The sequence below is a fragment of the Hyposmocoma kahamanoa genome, unplaced genomic scaffold (genome assembly GCF_003589595.1).
Source record: "Hyposmocoma kahamanoa isolate Upper Pololo Valley unplaced genomic scaffold, ASM358959v1 63, whole genome shotgun sequence".
In the NCBI taxonomy this organism is placed as follows: Eukaryota; Metazoa; Arthropoda; class Insecta; order Lepidoptera; family Cosmopterigidae; genus Hyposmocoma; species Hyposmocoma kahamanoa.
Window position 1 is genome coordinate 22,984,400 of NW_020653851.1, and position 24,439 is coordinate 23,008,838.

The window sequence follows — 24,439 nt, forward strand, 5'->3', positions numbered from 1 at the left end:
CCCTAAGTGTTTTTAAATGGTTCATAAAGAATTAAGGCATAATAAGTATTATTCTATTGACGATAGAGTACACATTGATGATTTAATGTTTAGTGATATAATCTTGTTAGATTATGCGTTGAAGCATACTTCTTATTTGCACACGTGGTTGAACAAGGACACAAATGTGGACAATACTTAAAACCGTCCCATTGATTTAACTCTACTACTTACACGTAAGGTAGAGTGACTGCTCTTTGTATCGAGAGACGGGACGAACAAGTCATGCGCCTGATGGTAAGCTACACGCCTGTCCATAACAGTTGCAGTGCCCCTCAGAGGTTTAGATCGCAAAAGATCTGAAGGGCACTACCACTGCGCCCGTCACCCTGAAACATAGTCCCGTGTGCCTGTAATTTCATGCTAACATTACTGCTTGGCTGCAGAAATAGGTAAGGTGGTGAGTCCCCTGGACAAACTCTTTCACAAGGGGCTCCACTGCTGCTCCAATTTGCATCCAACATTTGTATAGCGTCATTGAAAGTAATATTGTAGAAAAAACATTAAATGTGGGTTACACACTTTTACTCTGATAGCGTCATTTCGAAGTACAGTCAACTGCAGAAATAATATCATAATCATTTGAAAACTTTGGTACTTTGTGGATATAACGTCATTAATCAGCCACCGTATGAAATTATCGAACGAGTTAACGTGAATAAGGCTTAATATGACGCATTATAAATGTGTTCTTATGTAATTTTCGATGTACATACGGCAGCACGTCAAGTTGCACATTGAAGGATGTTGTTTCGTAGCACTGGAGACTCTTGACTACACTTAGACGTAAGTTTAGTAAATTACCCCGCCTTGAAATTATTACCATCGCCTGCCCATTATACGTCCTGTTGCCACGTACAGATGTCCTCTAATGCTGGTTGGTTTTTTTTAACCATACTCAAATCATAACTAACGAGAAAATTAAATGTAGGCCATACAAATATTTAATATACTGGGACCTCTGCGTGGCATTTCGGCATGATAAACGTTCGGCACGGAGGGTAAGGGACTTCACACTTTTATAAAGTTTCTTTAACGTGGCTGTTTTAGTCTAGGGAAGTACTGCCACCTTACCTATGTCTGCCGCCAAACAGTAATGTAAGCGGTGCTGGTGCAAGCCACGTGAAACTTGTCAACTTATGCCTCAGATATTTGCGATTTAAAGCTCTGGGTGACACTGCAACTGTTATGGACATCCTGTTACTTGGTATCGTAAAAAATAAACAAAAAAGGTTGTAGTTAGGCGAGAAGTATTGCCATTAAATTACATTTGCAAATGTACATATATGTACATAACTAACAAAAATATTTTGGTACAGGTCGTCACCGGGTTTTGAATCGTCAACATTTCCATTGAAAAGCAACCATTCTCAAACTGGGCTACCACCGCTCCATTGAAATTATATTACAGTATGTCACATAATTTGTCGTATTTTTCGTTATTTTGTTTATTTTCGTTATTTTCGTATTTTTCGTTTTCGTTATTGAACAGAAAATCAGTATCTAGACCTTAATAAGTGGTATTAGAACCGATGAAATTTTAATGACCTCACACAATGAGAAAAAAACAAATTGTGTGAAATTTACATTACCCAATGTTAGAGAGACGGTTACAAACATTGTAGTTAGAATCGAAAAATTTTATCTTGTGTATACAGTTGTATTTCTAGGTATAACGTTAGATGCTAAATTGCAATGGGGTCCCCATATAAGTAAGTTATCAAAACGGCTCGGCTCTGCAGTGTACGCGATTAAAAAAATACGGAAACTTTCAGACGTCGAAACAGCTAGATTGGTTTACTTCAGCTACTTTCACAGTCTAATGACATACGGCATTTTGCTTTGGGGTAATGCCGCCGATATCAATAGAATCTTTGTCCTGCAGAAACGTGCAGTTAGGGCAATTTACAATCTGGGCCCCAAAGTATCTTCGAGAGATAAGTTTAAGGAAATTAACATTCTTACTCTAGCCTCACAGTACATTTATGAAAACGTAATTTATGTTAAAAGGAATAGTAATTTCTTTATGAAAAATAGTGACAGACATAACATTAATACGAGGAATAAAAATAAACTAGCTTTTCTTGATAGTCGTCTTCACAAAATCAAAAAATCATTTAAGGGGCAATGTATACGCTTCTATAACAAGGTTCCGGTTGATATACAAAATTAGCCTTTCACGAGGTTTAAAACTATAGTGACACAAAAACTTTATACTAAAGGTTATTATACAACTTCTGCGTACTTGGATGACAAAAATCCGTGGTAGTACCCGTTTCGCTCATGGAGGTAGTCTCGATCTCTGATGTTTCAAATACAAAAAAAAATATTGTAAATATTATTCACAAAGAGCAACCCCTAGAATTTCTTGCTCATTCTTCTCAGGGAAATCTGCCTTACGAATGAGCGGTAGAGTTTAACCATTGACGAATTCAAGTGTAATAATGCTTAACTATGAAATAAAGATAATTTTGAATTTGAATTCGAATTCAATCATGGTTCAATACACTAACGGTGGCCAGCGAGCGTGTCACTCAAACGTGACACACAAAATCAGGTGCGAACGAACTCTGAGAACTTGTTCTAATCTTTTATATCTCCACTTTAATTTCAATCATTACGGGATTTTATTTGCTGTTTGATTTCGAAGTACCAGCCCAAATAAAGCCCTAATTATATCGACAGTTAGTTGAAATTATTATACGTTAGTAAAGTAACACGACGACCAAGTCGTGCGCCTTGTGGTAAGCGACACGCCTACCCATAACAGTTGCAGTGCCACTCAGACCTTTACCCGTCACTCTGAGACATAAGTTGGCAAGTCCCATGTACCTGAAATTTCACCAGCACCCTCACCCTTCTAAACTGGAACGCAGTAATACTGACGTTACTGGTTGGCGGCAGTAATAGGTAAGGTGACAATACTTTCCTTTGCAAACTCTTTCACAAGAACCTCTACTGCTACTAGAGTCCCATTTGCCTATAATTTCACCAGCACCCTTCGGCAGTCTACTTTAGCCTAGTCGAAGGCGACGCAGTCGATTCGCTGTTTACACCGAGTCATCTGCCTCCTTCGCTGAAATTGCGTCAGTGTATTTGGGTATGGGAAAGGGGATCGATGAATTTGGGAACACATCGCGCACTTATGTGATGTTTTTATACGACAGAGTCATGTGTAATCTTGCAAAAAAATATGTCAGTAATGTTGATCCGCGGATACGTTGAAATCTGTTTGGTCGATCGTATACACCTAGTCGCTTCAATCGACTTCGGCTGCGGACTACAGTGGTTAGATGACTTTGTATTTAACCCGGGTAGCTTGCCACCTTCGGCAGGCTAGAGACGGTCGCCTGTTGACGGTGACCTAGTGTTGTGTCATGTGAAAGTAAGTGCTCTTGTAAGAAGTCTCGTCGAGTGTAATGCAGTAGTCTGGACTCCACATCAAACGCGGTATAGTCCTATGCTGGAGCGCATTCAAAACAAATTCCTGAGATATCTATAGGTACATGAGGCAATACGGGGTTTACCCTTTCTACCCTATAATGTATCTTAATCTGTTTATTTTGGTGGTGAGATACAACGAGCTACACGAGCGCAGAACTTAGCGTTAGCAGTGTACGTGTTCAAGGTAATCAGAGGTATGCTATATGCAATCCGATTCTACTAGGGGTATTAGGCTTATGTGTTCCTGATACGTACGTGGTCCACCGCTAGTGGCCGTACCGCATGCAAAGACTAATCTCATGATGGAATGTCCGCTAACGCGCACATTGCACACCCTGAACGAAATATCGAATAGGATCGATCTGTTCCTTTGTTCTCTGAGCACTCAGCGATTAGATTCACAAAGATAGCGTTTTATATATATGTTTTATATACATGTAGTAATATTGCTGGTCTAATGCATTGGGTGGATAACCTGTAATAATAAATTAAGTTTGGAAATAAATAAATAAAAATAAATACCTCCCTGGACGATCTCTTTCGCAAGAAGCTCTAAGCTACTAAAAAAGTTACACTATCATCTTAAATGACATATTGTTTATTTCAATCACGTTTTTAACCCATAGGGGCAAAAAGAGGGGTCATAAGCCTGAACCTTTTATTGTGTATCTGTGTCTGTTTATAGCTCCCAAATGGACGGATTTCAAAAACGGAACGCAGTAATGTAGCAGTAAACGCAGCATTGCTGTTTAGCGGCAGAAAATGTATGGTGACAGTACTTCCGTCTATCTTTTGTACAAAGAGCTCTACTTAACAACAACTTATTTTTTACGAAGAGATTACGTCAGTTTCAATTGCGACTGGTCGTTTAGATCTCGATAAGAATCCTTTAAACCTAAATCAAGAATACAAAGCAAACAAAATAATCGTAGGTACCTAAGCCACGGAGTTTATTTCATTTCTATAGAGATAAAAGGTCACGGAGCAAAACGATGAATAAGTATGTCCTAATTAGTAGTAGACGTGTGGTCTAAGACAACATGAACTGCTTTTTAAGAGAACAACTCAAAACTATACTTCTTCTGTGCTTGTTGGTCTCGTTGAAAACTTGTGTCATCCAGGTCAAATTCATCAACATAGATCTTTCGGGTAGATTTCTCTTCTCCGCCTACTTCTTTAACTTTTTTCTCCTTCTTACTATCAGCCGTCTTCTTAACCTTGCTGTTCACAATACCTTTCTTCTTGTCCAGTACCAATGCCTTCTTAATGTTGTCTTTTTTAATCTCTCCATTACTTTTTTTGCCAACCCCTTCTGTAATGATGCTTGACTTCGAATTAAAAGTTACTTTCTTTTCCATTTTAGTATTTTGGAGAAATATTGTTTTGTATAAGTAATATATAATGAGATAAATGATTTCTAATCTAGAGAAATAACATCCTGTAGACTTCTGTGTGATTCTTGGTCATTTTATAAAGTTTTTATGATTTTGAGAGCAGAAAATTATTGCATTTTCGGGGATGCGTTAACTGTTACCTCAATTATTGTAATACCTCTACCCATTTCAAAGCACAAAAATTGACCAATTCTTGTTGCTGATGTCATTCTATAGCTCTGTTTTATGAGTTTCTCTATGATATTTTTTTGTTTTTTTATATAATGGCACTGGACGACCTGGAGCCAACGGCAAAGAATTTTAGCTCTCCTAGCGATATTTATGTATATTCAAGTCTTTGAACTCTCCTTTCCTCTTTGATTTTTCTCCCGCCCGTCTTTCTCTTAGAGAATGGAAAATAGTCTAACTTCTTTCTTCCCTGTGACTCTGTATTATTGACGTTTATGTCAAATTGATTTGACATAAATGATGATGATGATGAAAATTTGAATGATGATACATTTATTCAAAACCTGAACACAGTACAGTACAGTGACATTACCGCTTGGCGGCAGAAACAGGTAAGGTGGCAGTACTTCCCTGGACGAACTCTTTCACAAGGATTTGGATTTCACTTTTCATTTAAAGTAGAAAATTATGTAACTGTAAATAGCTGTATAGCTTTATGCCAAAGCCGTTAAATCTCTACCAAAAAACAAATTAATAATAATAGAAAATTGTGGCCGCCATTATGGAAAAGAAAAGTAATAATTAGAAAAAGAAAAAGACGAGTCAGTAGAACAAGAAAAGACTCGAAAAAAGAAGGAGGTTCTCAACTGAAAGAAAGAGAGAAAGAAAGAAAATTATTTATTGTACAAAGACAGACACGCAGGAACAATAATAAAAAATATAAAAAAAGAATATTAAAACAATTTAAATTAATAAGCGGTAATTTACCGTCATGCGTGTTGCGACTTGTACAAACGGGACTTGCTCAGCTTTAGCCACAATCGGTTTTTTTTTTAAAAGCCGGGTCGTGGCGCTGATTTTCAGCAAGTGAAGCTACTTACAGCAATAAAAAAATGTATTTTTTTGTGTATGTCACGACATTACCGACATCTTCACGTTTGTTTTTTGTTGGATTTCAGTTTTTTCCATCCTCTAAGGAGTTGACTCACTTTCCGTTAACCGCCTTAAATAAAACTTGCAAAATAAACATGTCGGTTTTTTATAAAAAACGTTATAATTTGAAGGAAGAAATAGATTTCTCACAGAGGCAAAAAAGTCGTTAAAATTAAAAAAAAGAACTGCAACAAGCACAGAAAAATTGGTAAAGTCCGTTGATTCATTCCGTGGCTTAGTCGGCATAGCGTCTAACAGGGTTTGCTGGAAGACGTTGGTTGGAATCCAGCTGGATCGAAGGAATTTTTTTGTCAGTGTCGATCTTTGTATTAACCATTGTAACAAACTAGTGGAGTAATTTCACAAAAATTATTGAATATCATGGTGAAACATTAAAGTTATAACTATTTAAATTACAAAAGGACACCGTCAATAAGCTTAAATGTGAAGAAGAATTCAAAATAGTACAGAAGTCGTACCCAATTGCCCCTGTAACCATCAACTTAAGGTCTATTACATTTAACATAATTACAAAGTCAATTCAGTTATGTTTTAAACATAGTAAAATTGTGGTAATATTGTGGCCATGACTGATATAATAATAGCGTATAATATAATAATAATAAGCATATAATACAAACAAAAACAACATAAAAATCGAACACTGTAGAATCATAATGAATACGTATCTTGGTACGTAATCGATGTTCCAAATCATAAAACAAAATGGCGTACATAATGTAAGCCAAATTACTGCACATCAAATCGTGATATTGATCGCGTGCCTTATTTAAGAGTCACTGTGGTCGATTATTTAAAATTTGACTAGGGAGGTATAAAACGTAGTGCTGCAACAGACTTCTGATTCTGCTTCCGCAACTGCGGTAGTTCCGCACGCTTTATCACATCTGTTTCCGTTTTCGCTTCCACAACTTTTACAACGAAACTTTGCAACATTACTTGGCGGTGGAGCGCTTAATAGTAATTTTGTGTTGTGTAAGTAATAATTGCATTTAAATTATGAAACCAAAACAAACTCTGTTGGGAACTATTTTATTTAGTTCCGTCTAGTATTTACTTACGCTCCACATCCGCTTCCGTTTTCGTTAAGATTAACTTTTGACATCTGTTTCCGTTTCTGTTTCCGTTGTGACACTTCCGTTGCATCACTAGTATAAAGCCATGCTTTAGTAGATACTAGCTGCAAAAGATTGGTGGTGTCCAAGGGAGAAATGTTGCTTCTCAATATTGACAGTCGGGAGTTCGAATCCCTAAGACTGATGCACCTAATTTTTAAACCTCTCGGTAACGGTGAAGATAGAACATCTAGATCTAGAAGGGTTGCCCTTGGAAAACGTACGACGTTCCCAACCCGCATTGTGTTAAGGTTGCGGACTTTAGACTGAACCTTAGACTCTATTGACAGCCGTCATTATATATACCCTAAGGCTACTATTAAATTTATTTAAAAAATTGTATAGTTCAAATAAAATAATTTTGTAAAACACATGCAGCGTGATGTGAAATAAGTATAGTAAAAAATAGAATAATAATAATAATAACGCACACACTCAACATAGCCCCGCACTAGGGAAACCCTATGTTGCGGGTGCCATGGACACACTTATAGACAACCACAAATTACACCCAAACTCACGAGAGAAATAAATGTAGGCCATACAAATATTTCTCCCCGTCCGGGAAACGTACCTAGGGCCTCTGTGTGGCAGTCCGGCATGGTAACCGTTCGGCCACGGAGGCAGTTAAATGCTTTGTATTAATGTTTGACATAACTGTTGATGACTTTACCACCTCAGTCACCCGTGACCATGACACCTGTAAACGTTGGTTTGTTTGAAAAGACTTAGATACGAAAAAATAGTTTCATTTCCTATGTGTAATAATCGCGAAAACCTAAGAACTCGGTATATTATTAGAACTATTACTTGTTAATTAGATCACATTTCTTAATCTACTATAGATTAATATTATGTAATCATTGCTCTTTATCTTAGAACAGGTTAAATTGCAACTATAAAAGGATTACATTTAACTTGCTGTAGTTTAATGTTAAGCTTCCTAGAATCTGAGAATTTCTGAAACAAAGAAAATACCTAATCCTAATGTTAGTCTAAAAGGTAGGACAAGATAAAACACAACAACAGAAAAGATTAACACAAAATGCTTCGTCAAACAACAACAAAAATATTTATAATACATAAATAAACAATAATAATACAACTGTGATTTTACGTGCAATAATGAATATTTTATTCATTCTTTAAAAATAGTATTACAAATCATCTTTATTTCATAGGTAAGCAAATTACACTTGAAATCGTCATACTGATTAAACTCTACTGCTCATCCGCAAGGCAGAGTCCCCCGAGAAGAATGAGCAAGAAACTCTAGCGATTGCTCTTTTAAATACACATCTGAATACATGTCACATTTGCAATATTTATTTCAAACATCTTAGATTGAGACTACCTGTAAGAGCTGTCACTACCACGGATTCTTGTCATCCAAGTACGCAGAAGCTGTATAATCTTTAGTATAAAATTTTTCTTTCACTATAGTTTGAAACCTCGTAAATGGCAAATATTGAATATCAATCGGAATCTTATTGTAGAAGCGATGTAAGAGCGAGTATGAATTTGAGACTTTGTGAAGACGACTGTCAAAAATAGCTACTTTATTTTTGTTTCTCTTATTAATGTTATTTCTGTCACTATTTTAATAAACAAATTATTATTCCTCTTAACATAAATAACGTTTTCATAAATGTGCTGTGACGCTTGTGTAAGAATGTTAATCTCTTTAAACTTATCTCTCATAGACAGTCTGGGACCCAGATTGTAAATTCACCCTCACCGTATGACATGATAACTCGATACAAACGTGGCAGCGGAGCTTGTATTTAAAAAAATATATTAAATAGTAGACTTCTTTTTTGTTGTGTAAATTCAGAATTGTTCAGCATTTCATTTATATTTCATAATCCTACTCCATAATCAAGATATTAACCGTGATGCTGGCATAAAAATATCAATACGTAAGTATCTGGGTAATTCTCAGATTAGTTTCGTCTACTTGATTTCGGTGGCAAAATTTATTATTTAACTATTCGAGCATATTACTGTGAAATATTAAATAATATTTCAGGATACGCACACTCATATAATAATCTCCATAATAATATTCTAGAGTAATATATTCAAATAATAAAAATTACCACCAAAATTACGTAGAGAAAGTAACCTAAAAATTACCCACCTATTGCATTTAACTAAGGTTATTTCAATATAGCACGAGAATACTGCGATGAACACCTTATTTTTTCAAATTATGTTTGAGACTTGTGAGTACTACTAAAATAATAATGTAACAACCCTACACTTCGAGGGAAGTGTAGATTTTTACGCACCGAATACGCGGGAGTTGCCCTACTTGCTCATATTGTACATACTATGATTATGCTCTGTGTATAAATAAATATATACACTAAAAAAGCGTGTTATTCTTTTATGTACAAAATGGCTTCTGGTCCACTTAAAACTTATGGTTATTATGTTGAAAGTTTGGTTATCAGATCATGGGCTAATTCAACTTTGTCCGGCGCGCACGCTGTTGACACCAAACTTAGTAATATTAGTTACTTTTCAACTTTGATGGGAAAACATTGACTATACATTTAAAGGTTATGTTACTATTTTTTCTCTCTTTTTTCAAATGTGATGGCCAAGTCAACTAGTTATGTCTAATATCAATGGAAACCACTCTATTTTTCACTATATTAACAATATTTTTACTAAATTAAATTTCTTAATTAAGGGGAAATTAGAAATAAATTAAAACATATTAATAAGTAATATATTAAAAGGTTGGCTGCAAAAAAACTGTTATTATATCTAAATACAATACTACTACTGTAGTAAAGTAATTCCTACTTACACTTCAAAAATATAGAACAAAATACAATACCAATAATTATGGGTTTTCAGAAAGGGTTATTAACTACTCTATGTGTGTCACTTCCTTAAATAGGTAAATATGTCTGCGCTTTTCCAATCTTGGATGATAGCTCATAATCAGTATCACGCAGAGGCAATATTAGCTCTACATGGTACCTGCATATTCAGGTGTTAGTTCGTAACCTTGGAGCAACAAAACCACATGTTATCATACGTCAGGAATGCTTTTATTACATGAAAGTCATAAAAATAACACGAAGGAAATGAAACAAATTATGTATATCGTCGGTGATAGTGCGTAACTAGCATTTGATTACGAGTGTCCATTTCGGTAATTTAGTCGCCAAATCAAATCCGCGTAAGTGTTATGGCAACCAAATTAACGTGATTTGCGGGAATCTATTGTTATCAGTCCGTAGACAATATAAATTAATGCTTACTGTGCAAAAATTAAAGTCGTAGCCATTGAAATATCAAAGTAGTAACGTTAAATCCGTCTCCTATGAAATTTGATTTGGTGCAGATACGCGCTTTTTACCAATACTACATACGCGGATTTGCAATATCCCCGACGATATGTGAACCTTTATAACACTCCTATTTAAGCATAAAACGTTGTCGATTAATTTCGTTCGTGGAATAATTAAAACTCTCTGAAAAATTGTAATTTTGCAGCTGTGGCCTTCAAGGATGTGAGTTTTCCACAATCACCGGTAAAAAGCGTCAAAGTACTGTTTACTTTAAAAAAAACTATGTAAGCAATGGCTTTTATGTCTACGAAATTCAACATAACAACTCCGGCCACATATAAAAACCACTAGCAGCATAAATAAATTAAATAAAAAAGAAACTTTTCACACAAACTGCCTTCAAACTTCAACCAATTACTTTAACTTATTATTAGTAGTGTACACTTCGCTTATCAGCCTGGTGCACCATATACAATCGGTACAGGTGAAAACTAAAAATTAAACAGCTAATCTGAATCTATTACAGTTCTCACCTTTTTTTTGATGCTAGTGTCTAATATTGTAATTTCAGTGTACTTCTTCAGAAATAAATATATTTCGCTGAGTCTATTACTTAGGTTTATTTTATGCCATTGTGCCAATATTGTAATTTCAGTAATAATAATAATAAATAACGCGCACACTCAACATAGCCCCGCACTAGGTAAAACCCTGTGTCGCGGGTGCCATGGACACACATATAGACAACCACAAATTACACCCAAACTCACGAGAGAAATAATTGTAGGCCATACAAACATTTCTCCCGGCCCGGGAATCGAACCTGGGACCTCTGCGTGGCAGTCCGGCATGGTAACCGTTCGGCCACAGAGGCAGTTAAATGCAGTGTCTTCTGAAGAAATATATATTTTTTTATGATACCAAGTGGCTGTCACTGCGCCCGTCACCCTAAGACATAAGTTGATGTATGTATTTTGCCAAGCCTGTGACTTAGAATTATTTAATTTTAGTGTACCCATATTATGATTTCAGTGTCTTCCGGAAAAATAAATGTATTTTGATGAGACAATTACTTAGTGATATTTTATGCTAGTGTGCTAAAATTAGAACTTCAGTGTCTTTAATTATTTTATTTACAGAAATGTTTTTTTTTTAAATAGCTAAAACAACGTGACTTATTTAACTTATATCAACGGTTGTGGGGTAATCAAGTTGGACATAACCAGTTCAAAAAATGTATTGGTTATATATAAAATAATATATAATACAAGCCATTAGATTTAAAATTTGCTATGACATTAAGGGTTTTTTATTTTTTTTTATATTATTTGTGGTAGTCAAATATCATTCATATTTGAAATGAATCATTAACTTTACTTGAGATGAATAAACAAGTCATTTTAACATAAGTGTCATTGAACCCCTTGCACATTTTTTATGTGTATATATGTACATACAGGTACATCGCATTGGGTTAAAAAATAACAATATACGTTAACTGGATTTAAAAATTCAAACGAGAACAGTCGTTGAAATTTGCTAAATTTCGTAATAAATATATATAATAAATATAATATATATATTTGTTGGTGATTTTTTATTCTGCTAAATTATTATTTAAAAAACTGTTAACTATTTGTCTAATGTGTTTTATATGGGTAAAATACAGTTTTAACAATGTATTTTAAACACCAAATTATTGCTTCTTTTTCTATTTAGTAGAAAATGTTTAAGAACTCATTAATACAATAAATAAAACATACAACTACATACCATTTTAAAACACACACTCTATCACCTAAAGTCTTTCACAACACTTTTTTGACTGTTCAATATTTTACAATTAAACAAAACTAACAGTTTAACTTAAATTCAGCGGAACGATGGTTAAACTTGAAAAGACAATGTTACTATCGTAAAAGTTGCGAGCGTGAATGAGAAGGGCGGCAGCGTCATACAGACGCGTAGGGCGGGCGGGAGACCGCGAGATACTGAGGGCTACTCAACCCGCGGTCGTTTATAAACAATCCGTATATAGTATATAGGAAAACTCCAGATTATATTTACGACAGTATTTTGTAATTAAAATCATAAACGGTTTTTCAGTAGGGACGTAATATTTTTGTACTTCAATAAAACAGCGTAATTGATAGATAATAATTACATAATGTAGTTAAATTAATATTGTGATCATTACATGTCATTGTCAATTTTTAACAATAACTTACATTATTATTTATATATTAGTGACTTACATTACTTGCGTTACTTACACTACTTACATTATTTTGCTTTACATTTTTTTAGAAAACTTTTGTAATGGGATTAGGAATTATTGAGATATCGAACACGTGTTACATTTAAGAATGGACTTAATTGTGTTCATATTACCACCGAGAGGACGTTTGCAGCGTTCCATTCTTTGGAGCCAATTTCGCACCACTCTTTCACATATCAGCCGAAACGTTGGCAATTTCGCTTTAGATATTATTCCTAAGTACATTCACTGTTGTTGGCCTGTTGGCATAAACCAACGACTTAACGTATCCCTATAAAAAGTAATCCAACTGCGTCAGATCAGCGAGCGAGTGAGGTGGCCATTCGACCGGACCATTTTGCGAGATTACACGATTATCGAGCTTCCTCTTCAATAGATCTATTGTTTGACCAAACTGCAAACGTGCTCGCAATGGTCATATGAACGAGATCGAATTCCATTCTTAAATGTAACATGTGAAGTGCACCTGGAATTTTCAGCTAGATTTATCAATTATTCTGTGTTTTGTTGAAATACAAAATTGTTATGTCCTTATTCAAAAACCGGATATATGTTTATATGAATGTTTATTCTGTACGTTTTTTTACGTATGTATTCTGTTTGTTTCAGTTGGTTTTAAAGGAAGTATTTATTGATTTATTCAAAGAAAACTGCTTAAAACTAAATTTACTAATATTAATAACAACTGAGAACCAATTAAAGATCCTCACAAGTAAAAATATAATAAGGAATCTGGGTGCACAATTTACCTAACTTATTATAAATAAAACATAAATATAAGTGTGAATTTGACCGCCATGTCTCTTAATGGACAGTGACGATGAGGTCGACGATGGAGCATACACACCTAAATAATGCCTATTCACTCTCGCCTTGAAAACGTCCAAGTTATAACGTTCAGGGAACTAGTCTGCAGGCAGGAAATTCCACTCCATATTCGTTCGCCAACATAAATGTTTACGCGACGAAAGTTGGAAATGAACTGAGGACTTTGAGAATTTGAGACTGGAGAATTTATAGAGATAACTATAAAGGCTGTGATATACGAGTGAAAGATGCTTTATTATTCATTCGATTGAGATACAACTTTGTGAGTTGTTGTGCCAACGCCCGCAAAAGTTTCTGAAGTGTTAAAACTATTTTAAAATAGTTATTTGTTTAACATTACAATAATGTCATAACTACAACAGATATATATTTTAAATAGATAAATAATTGTATATCATTAATATTGGACTATAGACATTTAAGTGCAACTTTCGTGAATTGTTTTATAAAATGTTACGGGACAAAGTTGTTGTATATGATGTTAGTAATATTATCCTGCCTGCCTCGTAATTTACAAATGGCCCTATAGATGCAATATATATATATCGATCTGGTTGGGTATGTGCTTAAAAAGATCAGATTTAAACATACGTACGTCATCACGCCTGTCTTACTTAGCGATGAGATGAGTTGTATTTAGCGATGAAAGAGACTCAGTCTTTTAAGGCCTTTTAAAAAACCTCGACTAATTTTTAACGCCTCACTACTAGTCTAACCTTTTAACCCTCAAGTCTTGAGTCATAAGACTAAAACTGAAGACTAATTCGAGTCTTTTCTTAACTTCTGTCTTAGCTTTGTTCACTGAAGTCAGTTAATTAGATAGAACCTATTCAAGAATTTGTTTTTTGGGTGTTATTTGTTTCTTTAATATAAAAATTAATAGATACAGAACCCAACAGTCAAAGCATTTTATCAAATTTTAGTGTCTGGTACTGTCGTTTTACCGTAATGATGAATGAAACATACTATTTATGAACGTATTCAGTGGAGGTCTACAGTCTCTGCCTACCCCTGAATGGGTGACAGGCGAGATTTTTATGTATATATTTGTTCTATGTATGTATTACAGATAAATTGCATCTCACTACTGTGCACGGGTTCCTTAAGAAGTTTAAACAAAAGTACCAGGACTTCATGACAAGAAAAGTGGTTACAGACCAATATTCACAAAATAAAAAAAGGGCACCTCAGAACTGGATCTCCACAGACTCTTAAATATTGGTTGTATTTCATTATTTTAATTTACTCGCAGAAAAAGAATTGTATCATTATATAATTAGGTCTTAAAATCTTGTACCTATTGTTTAAATCGCTCTTTGAATCCTAATTTTTATTATAAGTAAATAAACGTGATTATTTACTACATACTACGACATCTTTATTTATAAACTTCGGGTTTAATAAGACTTAAAATAGGTATAAGTCCACTGCCAACAAATCGAGTCGTTTAAGTCGTTCAAGTCGCGTTTAAGTCGTTCAAGTCTTTTAGTATAACGACTGAGTCTTATTAATAAAAACTCGAACCTCCAGTCGTTATAAAACGCCTTAAAAACCTGAGTCTCTTACATCGCTAGTTGTATTTTTTTCAACTCGAGTTACTCACGTTGACGTGACTGCTAACTTGAGTTGCTACTCGAGTTAACTCGACTCGGTGCCTGACAGAGCAACCACGTGTCGCGAGTACAACTCAAACCGACGATTCACCGAGTTCAGCAAGATCGGCCTGCCGACTGCGACCCGAGCGTGCTCGAAGGTCACCGAACCGACCGAGTGAGCGTATGTATAGTGAACGAATAGTCGACACGTTATATGAATTAAATATTCGAGTTCACAAAAAGTAGCTCGAGTTGACTCGTTGTGGGAGTAACTTGAGTTAAATAACTCAACTTGCCCATCGCCCGCGACTCGAGCGTGCTCCGAAGGTCACCGGCGCGCTGTATGAATGAAGTATTCGGCTCGGCGGCGCGGACGGGGCTAGTACCCAACCGAGTTCATGAAAAAGTAACTCGAGTTGACTCGTTGTAGGAGTAACTCGAGTTAGCCGAGTTAAATCAAAGTCCGAAGTCAGAGATCAATCAATCAATCAATCAATCAAATCGTTTATTTGCAAAAAACATGGTGGTCATGATAACACAGTAATATACATATAAGTACAAGCATGTTTCGCCCGAAGATAATTTAGGCATGCAAAATAAATGAAAAAAAGGTCGTCACATGGTTACATTTACATTAAGTTCTATATAATTAATTTAAATTCTTTTACATAAAATTTATTGTAGAAATTCCCTAATACTGTATTATTTATTCCATAGGTAAAACAAATTTATACTTGAAAACGTCACATTTAAGCTACTGCTCGTTCACTACGCTGACCAGAACAACGACAGAAGAACGAGCAAGAAACTCTAGGGATTGCTCTTTTCAAATAAACTTAAATGCTTTAAATCAAATTTGTGTGGATTCTGGATCCATGTCGTCTTTCCATACATCTTTATCTAACACGTAGTCTTCAATTTTGTAATATGATTTTTCGATCAAAATATTTTTAATGTAGTTTTTATATTTAGGATATGATAAACTTAATATATGCTCCGTGAATCTTATTGTAAAAACGTATACAGTTCCCCATAAAAGGGTTGTTTACCTTGGTTAAACGAAATAACTCGACTCGCCCATCTTACCATGAGACCATGGATCTGCTATGCTCCTGATAAACTTCCTCCGCCCCCTCAATTCGCATCAGTCTTTTCATTCATGCCTTTCATATTATTCCAAATTTTAAATATGAATATCGAGGTTAATGAACTTTTTTTTTAAATAAAAGCCGTGTGATGTTTTGCTCTTTGATTTTGAATTGTAACTATGATGTTTAACCATTTTCAAATGTTTTCAATTCGATTGTTTTTTTTGTATGTATGTTACTCGATTACTTATTTGTGAACTGATTTTGGTGATTCTTTTTTTGTTGGACAATGAGTACTACCTCCGGATTTAGGCGGTAAACTAGGGAATGAATCCGGTTTCGCCCACTTTCCGGTAATCGATTTCAATGAAACTTGGCAAATAGATGTAAGTCCGCGAACTTTTGCGGTCGGCTTTTTTTTATAAAAAAAGTTATATATTTTTATTTTTTTATTTTTTTTATTTATTTATTCAACACGTACAGCTATCATCACAGGTTTAACCTAATACAATAGTGTAGTTGTATTTAAAAGTCTACTTATTATTATTCTAAACCTAAAGTTATAACACAAAAAGCGGCCCGTGTGAATTCACTCAAAGTACAATTGAAACAGTCAATCTGTTGTGACACCATATTGAGTGTACGCAGCGCCCGCGTCAGCGGCGCGTGCTGCAGTAGATTGGTGCGCGCGGGCGGCTCCCGCAACAGCGGCGGCCGCCTCCGCCGTCCCACGTAGCCATCTGGTACACACAACCCCACCATGTTTAAAACGCTTGGGTTGTGGATTTTACCACGCATAATCTTAAATACATATGTGGCCCCTTCTCTTCTCACTTCCAGTTTATTGTATCCTACCATGCCCAGTACGAATAGTGTCGGATACAGCAACGGATACCCTGGATACACACCATACTGCTTTAGGAACAGGAATCTCAGAAACTTGTTCTGGATGCGTTCTAGCATCAGTTTGTACTTAGTTTCATGTGGTGACCAAACGACAGCATTGCCTTCCATGTGACTTCTTACCAGCGCTTCATACAACGCTCTCAGAGCTCTGATGTTCGAGAACTGATTTCCTAGCCGTAAGACCAACCCCAAATTGCGGTACGCTTTTTTACAAACGTCTGTGGTATGCTTACGGAAATTTAAATCAGCTGTAAAGCTTACGCCTAAATCCTTAACCTCTGAGACACGTTGCAGTTGGATTCCATCCATGCAATATTGATAGTGACTTGGGTCACGTGCACGAGTAAATGATAACACTGAACATTTGGCCACATTGAAGTACATCTTATTGCTACGACTCCACTCTACTACCCTATTAATATCTTGCTGCAGTATGTTATGATCAGATTCTTGCTTTATTTTATGAACCAATTTCAAGTCGTCTGCGAGATATACCAGAATATCAATGAAAGCTATTGTGATATTTGACAAGTTTTGTTTCATTATTATATAATTTACTGCATGGAAAAATGCCAATGCGGATGTTAAGAACAAATTACACTTATCAACATTGTACGATGGGTAACATTGACTTACAATTATATGGACGTCGGGTCCGCGCTAAAAAGTGTCCGAACTTATAGGGCGTTAAAATCGTATACAGAGCGTCATTCACGCTTTAGTTTTCGTTTGTTCGACTGACAGCGAAGCAAGCAAAATTAGACAGTACTGCGATGACATTACAATTTAAATTCAACGTGTTAGCTTTTTCATATTCCTTTACATGTCACTACGTTTAAATAGGTTGACTTGGGACATTTTTTTCCTGGTTTTTGTATTAGACCCGTCGTCCATTTATTTGTAAGTCAATGATGGGTAAGGTAAATTTTTTACTTACAATAGCATTCAAAATATGCAATTAAAAAGTGAAGGTGTAGTTGAACCTTTTGCTGAGTATGCAAACAACGGAAGACATGAAACGAAAGTGACGGGGGACTACGTGTCACAACGACTTATTACGGCATCGAAACACTCTCGATTTCATCTGCATGCCGCGTGTACTGCGCGGACGCCGCGGGACACGTGACGTTCATTTGAATTCGGAACTAAATTAAATTCCCGTCATATTTATGAGTTGGGATCTGACTGCTTGATCGTAGCTACTATTAGCAGTTGTAACCGGAACTGTGGCGAGAAAATAGTCCTAATTGTCATCTGTCTAGAGCTTATTTACCAATACGGTTACATAATGTAACAACTATTTTTGTTTCTGGGTTATCAATATCGTTTTCTAATTGATTCTATTCTTTATAACTCTTTCTTTCCCAACAAAAATTTTGCTTTTTGTGGTCAGGTCAAAAAATTTTACTTTCTATTTTATTTATTGTCCAGTTCTATAAAGTTTGAATTGTATATATTTATCTACAAAATATAATGTGTAAATTATAATTATCATCTTGTTTCTTTAATATAATCTTTGTTAGAATCTGATTAGTAATATCAAAAGTATGTATCAAAGGCATAAATGTCAAAGTATCGATATTTTTTTGATCGAACATCGATTTCTATATGTTTTTATCACAGAAACAGCAGGTGCTATTCGAATATTTTGAAAATAGTACCAGTTACATAGTTTGCTGGGTAGCACAATACGTTTCAATGTTACATCAATAATGTTTCAAATCCCGTGTCGCGCTTATTCGTCAATCCAAGCCATTTCCACCAAAGATGCGCTAGGAGTGAATTGAAATTATGACATACAAATTTCAGTCCTCGTCTCGTCTCGTCGGTGGAAAACACCTTAATTTTCGAAAGCTTTACCAGCAGTGATATGGAAAAAATACGAGACTGTTGTCTTCAAAGAAACAAAAAAACACGTAGGATGTACAAGTCGTGCGCCTGGTGGTAAATGAAACGCCTGTCCACAACAGTTGCAGTGTCACTCACTTTAAATTGCACTTTAACACTGAACTTTAAATCCCAAAGTTCTGAGGGGCACTGCCGCTGCGTCCGACACCCTGAGACATCAGTTGACAAGTCCCATATCCAAGCTCTAATGCTACTAAAAAAGACCGCAACGACCGTGTTATATGGGTACGTACAGATCTAGCGAATACGCCGCGAATGCGCTGCACGCGCGCTGCACGCGTGCTGCATGCGTGCAGTTAAATACATGTAAATATTTGTGGCGCGCGAGTGGCGTGCGTCACCAAATGTACCAGACCAAAACGCACCCTATGAACGATCATCATAGTACGAAAACCCTAAAACGGCTGTTGGGTAAACGAACTGATAAGCCTATCCTCTTAAATACGGCTATTGCTGTTCCCTTTTGAAATTAATTCCGGCTACATTTATTGGGGAAACAAGCGATTTTAATTCAATTTATGCAAATTGGTTTCTTATTTATGCGGAATAATGTTCATAATTTATATTTATAATGGAAAACGGAACCAGCTGCGTTTTAGGAGGCTCCGTTTTCTTAATAATACACATAGTTATACATGTGTTAATATATAAAAATACAATGGGCTATCTGACGTGCGCCTGGTGGTAACACGGACATACGTTGACAAGTCTCATGTGCCTGTAGTTTCATCAGCAACTTACCCTTCGAAACCGCAACACAGTAATACTTACATTACTGCCTGGCGGCAGAAATACGTAAGGTGGTAGTACGGGGGACGAACTCATTCACGAGGAAGTCTACTGCTACAAAATTTTACACTATAAAACTGAGTCTTGTTGACAGTCGTTTTCGCACAGTCACAAAGATAAGTGTCGATACTACTCCAACTCGATTTTTAAAATCAAGCAGCAACGAGACTGGTTTTTTCAGAATTTATGTTTTTATTTAAAGCCATTTGAGAAATGTATATCGTATACTATACGTGTTCTATAGTTCAGTTGATATAAATAATTGGTATATGTAAAGTACCAATTGAATAGTAGTAATAATTATTAATACAAAGATCGAACACTCAGAAAAACACTCAGAAAAAATTCCTTCAATCCGGTCGGATTCCAACCGACGTCTTCTTGCATACCGTGCCAGACGCTATACCAACTAAGCCACGGAACGATCCTACGGACCTCACGAATTCTTCTATGTGCTTGCGTCGTGTCTTTGTACTTGGTCTTTCAACGACTTTTTAGTCGTAGCACCATCTATGAGAAATCTATTACAGATTTATCACCCAGTTAGTACCTTTACAGCTACCAGTCCTGGCGAGAGATGTCGCTATTCACTGCATTAATTAAATTTTTATTGAATTGATATTCAATTATTTTTTGTGAAGTTACTCCATGGTATAGCGTCTGGCACGGTATGCAAGAAGACGTCGGTTCGAATCCGACCGGATCGAAGGAATTTTTTCTGAGTGTGTTTCTGAGTGTTCGATCTTTGTATTAATAATTATAACAAACTAGTGGAGTAATTTCACAAAAAATAATTGAATATCTATTCAATAAAAATTTAATGAATAGTAGTAAGTTTGTGTTTTTTTCTATCGTGTAAATTTTTAGGAATCCTGTTTTCACACTGTATTGTAATCAGTGCATATCCTCAATTTTACTATATATTGTTTTCGAAAGTGATTGATTCAACACTTTCACTGTTATGTGATATAAATGTATACCATTGACTTACAAATAAATGGACGACGGGTCTAATACAAAAACCACGAAAAAAATGTCCCAAGTCAACCTATTCGAAATTTAAATTGTAATGTCATCGCAATATCGCGCTGTCAGTCGAACAAATGAAGACTAAAGCGGAGTTTGGCGCTCTGTATACGATTTTAGCGCCTTACAAGTGCGGACACTTTTTAGCGCGGACCCGACGTCCATATAATTGTAAGTCAATGATGTATACAAATAAATTCGCTATTTACGAGGCATAAAACTATAGAGAAATAAAAACATTATACTAAAGGTTAAGGCATAGACCCGTATGGCTTGATAGTATGTTGATGTACAAGGAACAACCCTAGAGTTCTTTACTTCTTTTTTTTTTAATAAGTGCGCATTTGACCTCCATTTTACTTAATGGAAAGTGAGGATGAGGTCGACAATGGAACATGCACACCTAAATAATATAATATATTCACTCTCGCCTGGAAATATAATATAACTTTCAAGGAATAAGTCTGCTGTCAGGGAATTCCATTCCAGAGCCATTCGCCATTTAAATGTCCACGAATCAGTGCGAATTTTTGGAATATCCACAATATAGGGGTGGAACCCGAGACTACATCTAGTCCCCCGATAACGAAAAGGGGAAGACGGAATGAAATCTACAAAAAATACAAAATACAAAATAATTTATTTTACAAATGAACTTGTGCAGGTACATTACAATTTAGTTACGACAAAGAACCAGGTAACACAACTCAATTGTAGCGTATATCGCGTACGGAGAATTTCCTACGATTCCTGCACTAGGCAAAGCCTGTCTCGCAGGTAATCGATAAAAACATTGTTACTGTTAATAGAATAGCGCAAAAGAATTTTGTTCAAAAAGAAAATATTATTATTATTTTATTTTTTATTTTTTTTTTCGAAAAATTGTACATAATATTAATATTATTATTATTATATAATACATTATTTTATTTTATCTTATCATATTTTTAAATTATTATATTAGATTATATATATATATATATATTGTATAATGTATAATATTCATTCTATTTTTAATTCAATACCAATTACCTTATACATTTATATAGGATGAGTGTGTGTCTTTATGGCATTGTGTGTGTGTATGTGTGTGTGCTTAAATGCGAGCGTGCGTGCGTGCGTGTGTGTGTGCGTGTGTGCGTGCATGTGAGTCGGTGGGTGTGTGCGTGCGTGCACGTGTATGGATTAAGGATTGAGGCAGTGAACTAGCGCACCTCCTTTAGCAAGTCCTCTATTTCATTGTATGTCAACGTGCGTAGCAACTTATTGACCCTATGCTTAAGTTCCGAATTTGAGCAGAGCTTGACGCTGTACAAGGTGTTAACTCTATTGTATATATACGGATGCATGAATTTTGGAAATCTTCTAGCGAAGGTGGAGTTTATAGCTGGTAGATGAAGTTTAAAATGCCTATTTTCGAGTAACTTACAGTAATTAGGAGAAGAAGTCACTTCACGATGCACCAGAACCATAACTCCGAGTAGAAAGAGACCGCGAACCGATAGGACCCCCACTCCTCGTATAGAGCAGTAGTTGTATATTTGATGGGTTTTTTCATCACTACTTTCAGAACGGATCGTTGTGCCCTCTCAATCAACATCATGTTTTGCTTTCCAGCGCCACCCCAAACAGTGATACAATAGGTAATAATGGATTGGCATAAAGCCTTGTATATCATCTTGTATAATTACTCATTCTTGTTTAAAGAACCTACATTATGAATGAGTATACAATGACTTCAAGACTAATTTGCTCACCTATGCACACTCCGTGAGTAAATTATAAACCTACTTGTTTAATATAATAATACATTAATCACCACTCATCCTCCTAATGTACAAAAAATGAAACTATAAGCAATTAAAAAATATATAAACAATGTGTGTAGTTAAATATTACAACATTACTGACGTCGCAATTCATTCCATACTTCTTTTGCGTATTGTTCTTTATAATGTTTCGCGTCTGTAGGCATGACGCATAAAGTGAACGCATCACGTTTTACGTTCATCGAAGTGTACTTGTACGCGGCATACGAAAGCGTGATCAAAAACTCTTAGCCGACAAAAGTCTCCAGCGCTCTCGAATATGTGACTTTAACAGTAGAGCTCCTTGAGAAAAGGTTCATCCAGACACGAACTCTGCCCCCCTTGGCATGGCTCTATCTACCAACTCCAGAGATAAAAAGTTCCTGGGAGACTACAAGTTCGCCGGCAAGACCAGGCCTAACTATCCGCCAGTGATACGCCTTCACGTGCGTCTCTGGTGGACCCAGACTTGGGTATAGACTAGCTGGGGTTTGTGGTTAGCTGTAGGGATATACATGTTCGTTAGTCCCGGTAGCATGTGGCCAAGGCGTTCATCCCGCGAGCAGCTAGCAGTAAAGCTCCTTGTGAAAGAGTTCGTCCAGGGAAGCACTGCCATTTTACCTATTTCTGCCGTCAAGCAGTAATATGAGCATTACTGCGTTCCGGTTTGAAAGGGTAAGGGTGCTGGCGAAATTACAGGCACATGGGACTTGTCAACTTATGTTTTAGAGTTACGGGCGCAGCGGGAGTATCCCTAAGATCATTGCGATTTGAAGCTCTGCGTACACCTGTCATGGATAGGCTTTGTATTATAAAAATGCTAGCGTGTCTTACTAGCGGTCTAGACGATGACTAAGCCAGCTTTCAAGCAATTGTTCCGCAACTTCATGTTGTAGTCTCATGGTCGTATTCCAGAACTCTAATCAATGCTCAAGTCAGGACTTGAGTATGATTTCTAGTGCTTTAAATCATACTCAAGTCCTGACTTGAGCATTGAGTAGAGTTCTGGTATACGACCCTCAATATGCTTCACATTAGAGTGACATTTATATATATATATATTTACATATATTATATGTGTATGCATTGCATACATAGACAATTTATGTATAGATATAGTCATGTATTTATATGTTATACATCGTATGTATATTTTATATCATGGTTATTTACAAATTTTGATTTATTTGTGCGTTATTTATCTGTTTTTATTTGTCATTTTATGCACCCCTATTATTTAATCTGAACTCAGGTCACCGGCTGACTGGTAAAGAATGCCTAATGGCATTCATATTACTTTCTGTCCAATAAAGTTTAAATAAACAAAAAAAATAAATCATTAAAACTTGATTACTGGTACGCACCCGCGGTGTGTTTTGGTTGTCCTCATGATGCCTGTTGGTCCTCAGGTCGATGGTGTGGAACCCATCGTCGGCCGAATCGAACGCTTTGTTAACGCATCCGCCGCCCGCGCCGGCTGCGTCCGAGCAGCTTCCCTCGGCAGACATCGTTCCTCGCTGAAACATATGAATAATATACAAAAATTAGAGAGAAAGAAACAATGATGGGCCATTACATCGAAGAACGATCATAAAGTTAGTAGCAGTAAAGCTCCTTGTGAAAGAGTTCGTCCGGGGAAGTTCTGCGACCTTACCTATTTCTGCCGCCAAGAAGTAATGTAAACATTACCGTGTTCCCGAAGGGCAAAGGGCTGGTGAAATTACATGCACATGGAACTTATCAACTTATGTCTCAGGGTGTCCGGCGCAGAAGCAGTGCCCCTCAGATCTT

The 24,439-nt window shown here is 36.0% G+C and overlaps 1 protein-coding gene across 1 annotated transcript in view; it reads right to left on the reverse strand.

Moving 5' to 3' along the window:
- LOC113230054 (solute carrier organic anion transporter family member 4A1) overlaps window positions 1–24,144 on the reverse strand; it is a 114,646-nt gene extending 90,502 nt beyond the window's left edge. Inside the window, exon 1 of the mRNA XM_026463781.1 lies at window positions 24,013–24,144. The gene's annotated coding sequence lies outside the window, so the exon portion shown is untranslated. The remainder of the gene's footprint in view (window positions 1–24,012) is intronic.
- Window positions 24,145–24,439: the final 295 nt, after the last annotated feature.